Genomic DNA, 11,202 nt, shown 5'->3' with positions numbered 1-11,202 from the left:
CTCCTGGTTTGTAGATGGCTTCTCTTGGTGCGCTCATGGGATGGAGAGAGAGAGCTCTGGTGTTTCTTCCACTTCCTATAAGGATGCTAATTCCATCACTGAGGTTTCACCCTCACCACCCCACTTCAGCCTAGCTACATCCCCAAATTCCCACCTCCAAACACCATCGCACTGGGACTTAGGGCTTCAGCACACAAATCTCAGGGGGACACATTCAGCCCATAACCAAAATCATAATTAGTTTACTGAGATTCCTTTTCAGTTAACTGTTAATAAAAACATGGTTTAATCAGATCTGTGTCCACGAAGACAAGACTTCAAGAAGGCTATTTTAGTAACTGAGACTCCTAACTCTGGTTCCTGACAAACCCTAAAGACAAGCTTGTGACTCGATCCTGGGGGTTTGTTGTTTTGCTTTGTTGTTTCTCCTAAGAGAGTTCTTTAAAAGTAGACTTAATGATATCTTTGAAGATCGTCCTCCTCCACAACAGACAGGACAGTCTGGAAGCTACAGTTCCTTATGTTCCACCTCATTTGTAATCACAAACTGCAGCCTTGCAATAGGGAAACAGCTGTATTTTGTGAGGTGAATAAATTGGCCAGGCATATGCCTCCAATAACTAGGCTGTACTCTCTAAATCATGGTGATAAGGAAAGTATTCTCTTATATACTTTCTTATGTAGAACATGGTACTACTTTTGTGTACCAAATTGTTTGCTGGAGAAATATCTGGATAGTGCAGGAACGTTTCAAAATGCTATAGTCAGCACTAGGGACTATTCTCAGTATTTTGTAACAATTTATAAGGGAAAAGAATCTCAAAAAGAATAGATAGATAACTGAAAATATAGATAGATACATAGTTGAATATATATAGATATATATGGGTATATATATGTGTATATATATATATAATGCATGCATATATGGGGCTTCCCTGGTGTCTCAGCAGTAATGAATCCGCTGGCCAATGCAGGTGATGTAAGAGAGGTTCTGTCCCTGGGTTAGGAAGATCCCCTGGAGAAGGAAATGGCAACCCATTCCAGTATTCTTGCCTGGAAAAGCCCATGGGCAGAGGAGCCTGGAGGGCTACAGTCCATGGAGTCAAAAAAGAGTTAGACATGACTTAGCAACAAAACAACAACAATGTATGTGTGTGTGTGTGTGTGTGTGTGTGTATAACTGAATCACTTTGCTATATACCTGAAACTAACACAGCATTGTGAATCAACTATACTTCAATTTAAAAATGCAATAAGATTTTTTTAAAACGCCATAGCCTTTTCCTTCCTGATGGACAGTTTCTAAAGCTATTTGGCAAAAGTCGAACTCTTCAACTACCTCCATAAAACTCGAACTCCCTGCATAAAAATGGAAGGGTGAAATATTAACAGATCAACTATGGAAAATCTTGCTGGTCAGGGCAGAAGTCTGCTCCGGAGGACTGTGGCTTGCTGTGACTCCGTGTTGTCCCCACTGCATCACTGAATGACGAGATAAGATAGGACAGGAAGCAAGAGCTTTCAGAAGGATTTTGCCAGGCCCTAGGAGGGGCTTAAGGCCCCTAGAAGTAGCAAGATGATGTTAAGTTCTGTTTGGGTCAATGTGGCAAACATTCAGTTAAAGGATTTCTCTCTAGAAGTAAAGGAGTCACCACCTTTCAGAGAATGTTTCCAAGTCCCGGTGTACAACCAACACAGTGCCTTATCAAGAAGAGATCCCAGGAGAAGGTGGACAGTGAGCTCGAAAAAGCTAAGTAAGCACCCGTCCCAAAGTCCTGACCATAATGATTGCATTTAGAGCAAGAGGCCCTTACATCTATAGAGGTCATTTTTTCTCTTAAGCATCTACCTTTATACAGTAAAGAATATCACTCGGTTAAGAAATTGATTTTGTACAAATAATACTATAATAATTAACAGACTTTTTAAAAACTGAAGGTAACATTAGACGAATCAACTAATAAATACTGTGAACTCTCCCTAACTGGTGAGTTAGCAGTTTTAACTGAAAATAACGAGTTATTTTAACAGATACAACGAGCTGTGGTGTTAGAGAAGGCTCTTGAGAGTCCCTTGGACTGCAAGGAGATTCAACCAGTCCATCCTAAAGAAACTCAGTCCTGAATATTCGTTGGAAGGACTGATGCTGAAGCTGAAGCTCCAATACTTTTCGCCCTGCATGCAAGCCAACTCACTTCAGTTGTGTCTGACTCTTTGCAACCCCACGGACTGTAGTACAGCAGGTTCCTCTGTCCACGGGATTCCCAGGCAACAATACTGGAACGAGTTGCCATGCCCTCTTCCAGGGGATCTTCCTGACCCAGGGATCGAACCTGTGTCTCTTACATCCCCTGCATTGACAGGCGTGTTCTTTACCACCAGCGCCACCCGGAAAGCCTCCTAATAGTGCGTAATCTTGTTAAATTCCATTCTATCCACTGATGCCAGACATGTATCGGATACATAAGCTTTAAAACCTGGGCTACAAAACGTTAGGAAAAAGCCCCATTGGAACACCCCACTGTTAAAACGCCCTCACAAGATGCGAACTGAAACAGCCTCCAATTATTGCATTCCTGCTGTGTGTTGGACTTCCAGCTTGGCAGGTCAGCTCTCTGAATCCTCACTAAATCTCCCCTTTACAGGAGGAGAAGCGGAGGGTTAGAGGGTAAGTCACCTTACCCAAGGGCATAAACTTGGGTGTGGGTGAGCCTAAGCTGAACTTTTCTCCCCAAAGACATTTACCCGGGGAGGTGGTTTCCCATCCCAGCATCTACAATTTGCAAAAACACCTTCGTGCAAATCACACGGGTTATGTAGAGCTGAGCTTTGACTACGGCCCTAAAAAAGTATAAAAAAGTGAAGCATTCGCTCTGCCAAGACGTGATCCGAGTCGGTAATATGAGAATGGCACTTAAGAACTGAAACTATTAGATTATAAACTGTCATAGAAATGATTGGAAGGGCTTTCCAAGGCTTCTAGCGGGAGTGACTGCATCCCTGCCTGCGCATGCGCGGATCTGCCTGCGCGGGTCCTCCCCCCCCGTCCCCCCCCACCGCCCCCCACCCCCACCCCGCCCCTGTGACCTGTTGGACCCTGGCTACTGCCTCCTGGATGAAAAATGCAATCAGTGTCTCCCTTTGGACTGAAGGTTGTCTAACACCGTGTTGTTGCTGTTGCTGTTGTTGTTGTTTTAATTGTGTTTGGACACTTTGCAAGGGAGATCTTTGCTACCCAGCTACAAAAAGAGTCATATAAGTAAACTTCCTGCGCATCAAAGAGCCTAAGCTCTTGCCTTTGCAGGGCCTCCCAATTTCAGCGTCGCCTTTGATGACCGGGCCTGTGAACAGCGTGCCCGCAGGCACGGTGCTCCAGGCGTCTGCTCAGACAATTTAATTTGCTAAGACAAAGGTTACCTAAGGAGCCTAACTCCCTTTCCACTAACGAGGCAGAAGGGTTTTGTGACCCTGGCGTGGGGCGGGGTGGGGGGAAGCGGGGGTTGGGGCGGGGGTTGAGGTGGGGGGAGGGACACAAAACCCAGAAACACTGCCAGACCCGAATGGTGCCGGAGGCGGGCTTTTTAAGCTGCTGGGGAGGGAACGAGGACCGGACACTCCCTGGTCACACACCCCGCGACTTGGCTGCCCCGGCCTTCAAAGAAAGCATCCGTGACTCCGGACCTCCTTCCTGCGGGACGCCCTGCCTTTTGTTTCTAATTTAAGCTTTCTTCTTTTCACTTTCCTCTCCTTATTCTTTGAGGGTCTCTTTTTCATCTTTTCCCTCCTCCCTTTTCCCTTTTTGTCACTTTGTTTTCCAGCACAAATAATGTATTGTGAAATCAAGTTTAAAGGAGGATAAAAGGGGAAAAAAATGAACTTAAAAGGAATCAGAGATTTAGGGCCCTTTCTGATTCTTAAACCACAGGAATAGATCCGTTTTGCATCTTCAGTGGTCACTGAATCTATCAGATCTCAATAAAATTGCCTTTTAACTTTTTCACTCAACATTCTTTTGTACATGGTTTTCCCTTTCCCAGAAAGTTTTTGTAGAGATGCAATCATTAGGTGATGCTCTGCCCTGTCACTATGCCTCTTGTTTTTCCCTTGCCTCTTTCTTTTTTGCATACACAAGTCTCTGCTTTAACCATCCCGGCTACAGCTGGGTGTCGCATTTGTCACAGCATCGGGTGGTGGAAAAGTCTTGTGTAACGTTCACACCGTTGTGTTCCAGTTGTGTTCACTGATCGTAACCAGTGTTGAATTCACCTATTTCTATTTGCAAGCTTTTAGGGGCACTTTTAAGGAGCATCAGTACTGGTGAGCATAAAGTTGGTACTCTCTCCTCCTCAACACCCTGAGAGTCTGCAGGTTGCTATTTCTCAACCACAAATATTTCCAGGCAGAGGCAGATAAGGCTTTCCGTTCATGCTGCCTTGTGTGATATATAAAACTTGGGTTGTGTGTGTGGTGTCAGTTATTTTAAAAGCCTTTGTCATTTCTCAAATTTTCACTCCACTTGCAGAGCTCTCCTGATGTAATTCAGCTCTAGTTTTTCCTGGATCTGCGGAATGCTTCTGTTTCTAATTCTCAAGTTGTTTTCTTCGCGAAGTGCAACTATATATTTATTTGTACAACTAACCTAGAAACAGAAAGCCAAAGAAGAATAAATGAGCCTTGCGATAAGCCTGTTATCTTCTCCTCTTGCCATCGACCAATATTTCCTGCATTTCCATGTGCCACGCCATGCTATCTAATAATTCTCTCAAGTTTCAGCTGATATGATGAACAAACTTACGACACAAGTTGTTCCATTCTTATGGCCATGAAATATAAACCAACAAAATGAGCAGTGACATTGCAGATAAGCCTTGCAACTGCCAGTCCGTAAAGGCAAGTTTCTAGCGGGTGTAGAGGTAGCTAACTCATTGTCTAAGTTTAGAATTTATTTCTTTGTGTGGTTTTTTTTTTTTTTTTTAACTTCCCAATACTACCCCTCAACCCTGCAGTAACTACATTAAATACTTTCCTATTAATTCTACCCCCAAGTGAAAAATTGATACATTAACATAAGCTACCACAAATACAGTTTACACTGAAAAACTTTCCCACTTCCCCATTTAACTGCTCTGAAATGAGAGCATTATTGGGCCATTAATGGGTGAGGACACTTGATTGTTCAAGGTAAAATCATCACTTTCAAGTTAAAAAAAAATGAGCATGGGTAAAGATTTTATTTAACTCATTAATAAAACAGAAATGAGTAAGACATTAAAATCAGTTCAAAAAAGAATTTATAGATTAGACATAGGTGTGGGCCATGAGAAGTGTGACACAGGATGCTCACCCCAGTGCTCTGCAACAAGCTAGAGGCAGGGGATAGGGTGGGAGCGGGAGGCAGGCTCAGGAGGGAGGGGACGTATGTGTACTTGTGGCAGATTCATGCTGACATAAGGCAGAAACCAGCAGAATATTGTAAAGCAAATATCTTGCAATAATTTTTTTTAAAGTGCTGAAACTGAATTTACAAATTGATGCAAGACTGATAAATATCCAATAGGGAAATAAAATGCAATGTTTTGGATCATCTTTTCTGTAAAGCACAAGTCAGTTACAGGGACTAACCAAATTCATCTGCTTTGCTGTAGACTAGAATCACTTGCCTCCATACCAGCTTTCCGCAACTTAACTTCTACCCCTAAAGAGTTATAAAAAAACCAAGTCAACAGAAAGGCAGTTAAAGTTCAATTCCTGTAAAATCGGTCTCCAGAGAGCTGGCTAGCCCTACACTGTTCAGGACCATCGCCACCGGCATCCGTGGTTATTTAAACTAATACAGTGACATAAAATTTAAGCATGAGTTCCTCAAACTGCAGTAACCGCATGTCGAGTTCACAACAGCCACAGGGGACTAGTGGCCACCATACAGCCCAGGGCAGGTAGAGGACAGCTACGTGACCATATGACTGCAGAAAGTTCTAGAGAACAATGCCACGCTGTACATTAATGACCACAATTCAACTGAAAGGGTGCCCAGTAGCCCATTTGTCCATTTCCAACTCAATGTTTTTCTGACAGAACAAAATAAGCAACAGCAATAATGATATGAAACAGAGTATGTGGAGGGGTAATGGCTAGTATTTATCAAGTATCAACCGTATGCTAGGCACCCTATAAGATGATTTACATATATTATCTAGTTGAGAGTTTACAATTTATATATATTATCTCATCCAGTCCTTAAAATTGCTTAACCATATGTATTAGTTGAGGAAACAGAGACTCAAAGGGATTAAATAATTTGAGTCTTCATAATTTACATACATTATCTAGCAAGGCCTCAGAGTAACTCAGACACACTTATTAGTGGATGAACCAGAAACTCAAAAAAACTAGAAAAATTCACTTGAAACTATGTAACTAGTAAGGGGTAGAGCCTCACATCTGTGTAACTCTGAAGTCTTGCTTGTTTTCACTAGACCAGACTGCCCCGTCTACACGTCTTAACAGAGCAGTCAGGACAGTGGGTACAGGTACACGTAGGATACGACACCTGGGAAGCCCCAGTGTTGTTATTCAGTTCAGTTCAGTTCAGTTGCTCAGTCGTGTCCGACTTTTTGCAACCCTGTGGATTGCAGCACACCAGGCTTCCCTGTCCATCACCAACTCCCGGAGCTTGCTCAAACTCATGTACATCAAGTCAGTGATGCCATCCAGCCATCTCATCCTCTGTCGTCCCCTTCTCCTCCTGCCTTCAATCTTTCCCAGCATCAGGGTCTTTTCCAATGAGTCAGTTCTTCAGGTGGCCCAAGTGTTCGAGTTTCATCTTCAGCATCAGTCCTTCCAATGAATATTCAGGACTGATTTCCTTTAGGATTGACTGGTTGAATCTCTTTGCAATCCAAGGGACTCTCAAGAGTCTTCTCCAACACTGAAGGTGAAGGAGAAAGGAAAGATATACCCATCTGAATGCAGAGTTCCAAAGAATAAAAAGGAAAGGTAAGAAAGCCTTTGTCAGTGATCAATGCAAAGAAATAGAGGAAAACAACAGAATAGGAAAGACTAGAGATCTCTTCAAGAAAATTAAAGATATCAAGGGAACATTTAATCAAAGATGGGCACAATAAAGGACAGAGATGGTATGGACCTAACAGAAGCAGACAATATTAAAGAGAGGCGGCAAGAATACACAGAAAAGCTATACAAAAAAAAAAAAAACTTCAGTGTTCTTTTTACTCCAAGTCAAATAAATAATGAATCTTGCTATAATGTCATAATTCTCAATATTTGCACTAAATGTCACTTCTGATGTTTGATTTAGGGAATAGAAAGTGAAATGCAGGCTTGTAACCATCTACCTTAATATATTTTTTCATATAAATGGATCATGTCCCATCTAACCCTATAAAACATTCCCACCCTTGTCACCTCATGCAAAAAAAAGCAAGACCAATGTTTACAAGATTCCAGAAGCAATGCGATTAAATGAGAATTTCAGAGCTGAGTAATTTTCTGACTTAATGGCACTTGACTGAGCATTTCCGTTTATCCTTTAATTTCTCTTCTAATGCGGAGACAGTGTGCATACATGCTTTTGCTGCTTCAACCAGAATGGAAATGCCTTTTTTCCCCCTAGATGTCCTGGTGCTGATGCTGAGACTGAGGAGAAGCCGGGACAGAGGGAGTGTTGGTGAAGTCAGAAGGCAGTCAGATCAGTGATTGAGCTTAGAAACTCTTGCAGGCATTGGTCAGAGCCATGGACGTGGCGGGCCTGGAGGAGAGGTGGAGGGGATGGATTCTTGGAAATATGATAGAAGACAGAGGCTTGACGCGGAGGTAAGTGTAATAACACACATGCTGTGTGCTAATCCTCCCGAGTGCACGCTCACACACTCAAGCTGTGGGGCTGAGGGTTTCCAGGGTCCTTTCTAAAATGAACTAATCTCCCGAAGCACATCGGCTGAGGCACGGAACCCCCCAACCCTGGAAACCCGAGCCAGCCTGGTGGCAGAGCCCAGGGGTGAAATCCTAGCCCGCTAATCAGCTACATGATCTTACCCTTCGCAAATTCTGTGTTTGCTAAACACCTAACGCCTGTGTACACAGCACCGAAAGCGAATGCCTCTCGTTCTCAGCCTCCTGGGATTAATGGTCTGTATCAGTCAGAGCGTCATGGACCCGGCACCCTCCTTCTCAGTCGGCGGGAGTTTCCTTTTTCACGAGGTGAGTAAGTTGAAATCCGCGTGCTAGTCATTTGCCAAAGGTACCCCGCTGCAGAGAGAGAGCTCTCTGATTAGCCTTGTCCTGCTATAATCATTGGCTTTCCGGGAGTCATTCAGGAAATGTTCTCAGCGCAACCTAATACTCACCCGCACGGGAAAACACCGAAGGATTTTGCAGATAGACATTTAATACGCAAATAGGCAAAAAAAGAGCTGTTCAACTCCGTTTTTATTTGAGAATCCAGCTAGTTAATATGTGCGGACGGTTGCCAAGAAACGTGGTAGGACTCCTTCTGTCTCCAGAAATACCTAAGATAATTGTCTTGTAGAGGTAAGAAGGTACTCGAAAGCAGATCCGCTACATCCTGAGCCCTTCAGGTCCTCTGAGAGGTTTGTGATAATGAAACCCGCCTTTGTCATTCACATTTCTTCACTGGTGATTTATGCCAATACTCAGATTTTTCACTGCCTAGAAACAGATTTATGGATGAATGAATCCTTTCCTCTGAAAGAAAACATTTCAGCCTTCCTAGCCGGGAAGTCTCCAAAAGGATATTTGTTTAGATGACTATAAACTCCTCTGATACCCTACTACACCGAGCTTTGGAAAATAAATAACTATATTATCCGTGACTGTAGCAGAATTGAGACTTCAGAGTATTCACATTTCCACTCAAACAAAGGAGCAAAGTGTAATCCAGTGTTTCAAAAATCATTATATGAACCTACTACTCAGTGGGTTTAAAAATTAAAAGTCCCCTGTATTTCTTCCTAGTTTATCTGCAAAGTAAGCAGGGACATCTCAAACAGGAGTAAAGGAAAGAAAGGAAGGAAGAGAAAGGCTTGTGCAGCTGAGTTATTCATTTACTTGAAATATTAATAGGAGAAAGGCTTGGAGTGACTTCTGCCCACAGAAAAGGTTCAGAACCTGGAGAGCCCTCTCATCGCTGAAAGCTCCTGACTCCAGTGTGGTAGAAAAGATGCTGGAGCCCCGTCTAACATGGAGGAAGCAGACCAGGGGAGGACCAACCCCAGATGTGCTGGAAAACCATCCAAGAAGAAACAAAAATTATAACAACTTCCGGTTTACCCTCAAAGACCCCAAAAAATATGTCTTCTAATTTGATAACGTGTCAGAAGCAGATGTAATGTCATTTAAGGATCAAGTTGTTTTCTACCAGTTCAAGCAATCATTTAAGTATCTATGAATGAGAGGAACATAGTTTTATTTCTGCTTTTTCATTTTAACAGGTTGCTCCAGGTAAGATCAGGGAAATGTTTATTTGACTCTCATACTCAAATTTCTTTCACTTAACAATTTGGAAAATACTCCCCAAGATGTTTGTAGTCACCTAAATTCACAAGAGCTTTTGTATAAAATTTCAACTGTCAATTGAAATAAATTCACGATGTGAGAGTGACAAGTTTTACCGGGGATGAAAAGGACTGTAGCCTGGGAGACAGCACTTTGGATCGCTCTGAGAAACTGCTCCAAAGAGGCAGGGCCACCTGACAGTGTGTGTGTGATTTTGGTGAAGGGGGGCACATGCAATCACGCACATGTTTTTGCAGAAGTTTGCTGCTCGTCTCATGAGGTTATTGCTAGTCACAAGGAATAGACCTCCCCATGGAGGGTTTTCATGCTCCTCTAGATATGAGGAGATGCAAGAAACTGGGCTCATAAAATCTTCTCCTGAAAGTATCCATCTGAAGGCCTATCCTGCCAGCTTTTCCCAGAGCACAGAGTACTTCACTCCCGATCTCCACCCTGAACTCCTTTCAGGACGCGCTGAAGGCCAGCAATGGCGGCGTGTAAGACCTCATCCCTGCAGAGACAGATGGTGAGTGACAAACTTTAGTTAGTGCAACTTAATCACTGAAGTTTTAAAGGAGAGCGCAGACGTTTTATTACATTTAACTTCATTAAAAATAGTTATATTTTTGTTTGAAAAGCATTCTGAGTTCCTGTGTATGCTACAAGGCATGAGGTCACCATCTGTATTCAGTTTGAACAGGGCTACAGGCACAAGCCATGGAGATCAGGAGCCTTTGTGAAACCGGGTAACCTCAGGCAACTTGTTTAGCTTCTGAGCTTCAGTTCTCTCCTATGAAAGGCTGGGTTTATAAAGCTTAACTAGTGAGAATTAAATGAGGTAACCAATCAATAAAATAGTATGTTAATCAAAAGTTATTGAGTAATTGTTAATTACCAGATGCTATGCTTGAAACTCTCAAAAGAATAATAAATAACAATAGCCATTAGTAGAAGGCTGTATTAATTTTTACCCATCACTTTTGGGTCAATACATGGCCATCCACCGCTGATAAACAACCTCCAAGCCCAGAAGATAATTAGCTTTCATTAATTTGGACAAATTAACCCAACCTTAACTTCTGGAGGAGAAAGGTGGCAAGATTTGTTTTTATTTTACAAATGAAAACAGGCTAAAAACTTCAGATACCTTTTACAAGGCAATAAAAGTCTCTAAGAACAGGCACAACTTAAAATCATTGTTTTGAAAGAAACTACTTTACCATCCACAAAGAAGTATACAGGGATAATGTGTTTTTGTTTTCTTGCTTTGTTCTTTTAAAATTTATTTGACTGCGCCAAGTCTTAGCTGTGGTATATGGGATCTAATTCCCTAACCGGGGATTAAACCCTGGCCCCTGGCATCGGGAGCACAGAGTCCTAACCACTGGACCACCAGGGAAGTCTCTCAGGATAGCGTAATGCGTAAGCAAACACACAAAAGGCAATGCAAGAATAAGATGCCATCAATTACAAGATTCCAGGAATGAATAATTATATTACTAAATTTAACTATATTACTAAAAGTTCAGTTCATTTCAGTTGCTGAGTCATGTCTGACTCTTTGCAACCCCATGGACCGCAGCACGCCAGGCCTCCCTGTCCATCACCAACTCCTGGAGTTTACCCAAACTCATGTCCATTGAGTTGGTGATGCCATCCAGCCAT

At 42.6% G+C, this 11,202-nt stretch overlaps 1 long non-coding RNA gene across 2 annotated transcripts; it reads left to right on the top strand.

The window, feature by feature from the left end:
* The first annotated feature begins 7,541 nt into the window (after window positions 1-7,541).
* LOC129624201 (uncharacterized) lies at window positions 7,542-10,314 on the top strand. Of its 2 annotated transcripts, none has more exons than XR_008700820.1 (3): window positions 7,542-7,836; window positions 8,136-8,223; window positions 9,106-10,314. It is a non-coding gene; the product is annotated as an uncharacterized LOC129624201 (long non-coding RNA). The 2 variants fall into 2 exon arrangements; XR_008700821.1 differs by having other exon boundaries at window positions 8,107-8,223.
* The last annotated feature ends 888 nt before the right edge of the window (window positions 10,315-11,202 follow it).

This window comes from Bubalus kerabau, chromosome 12 (genome assembly GCF_029407905.1).
Source record: "Bubalus kerabau isolate K-KA32 ecotype Philippines breed swamp buffalo chromosome 12, PCC_UOA_SB_1v2, whole genome shotgun sequence".
Taxonomy (NCBI): Eukaryota; Metazoa; Chordata; class Mammalia; order Artiodactyla; family Bovidae; genus Bubalus; species Bubalus kerabau.
The sequence above is the reverse complement of the archived record's forward strand: the minus strand, read 5'-3'. Positions and strand labels throughout refer to the sequence as shown.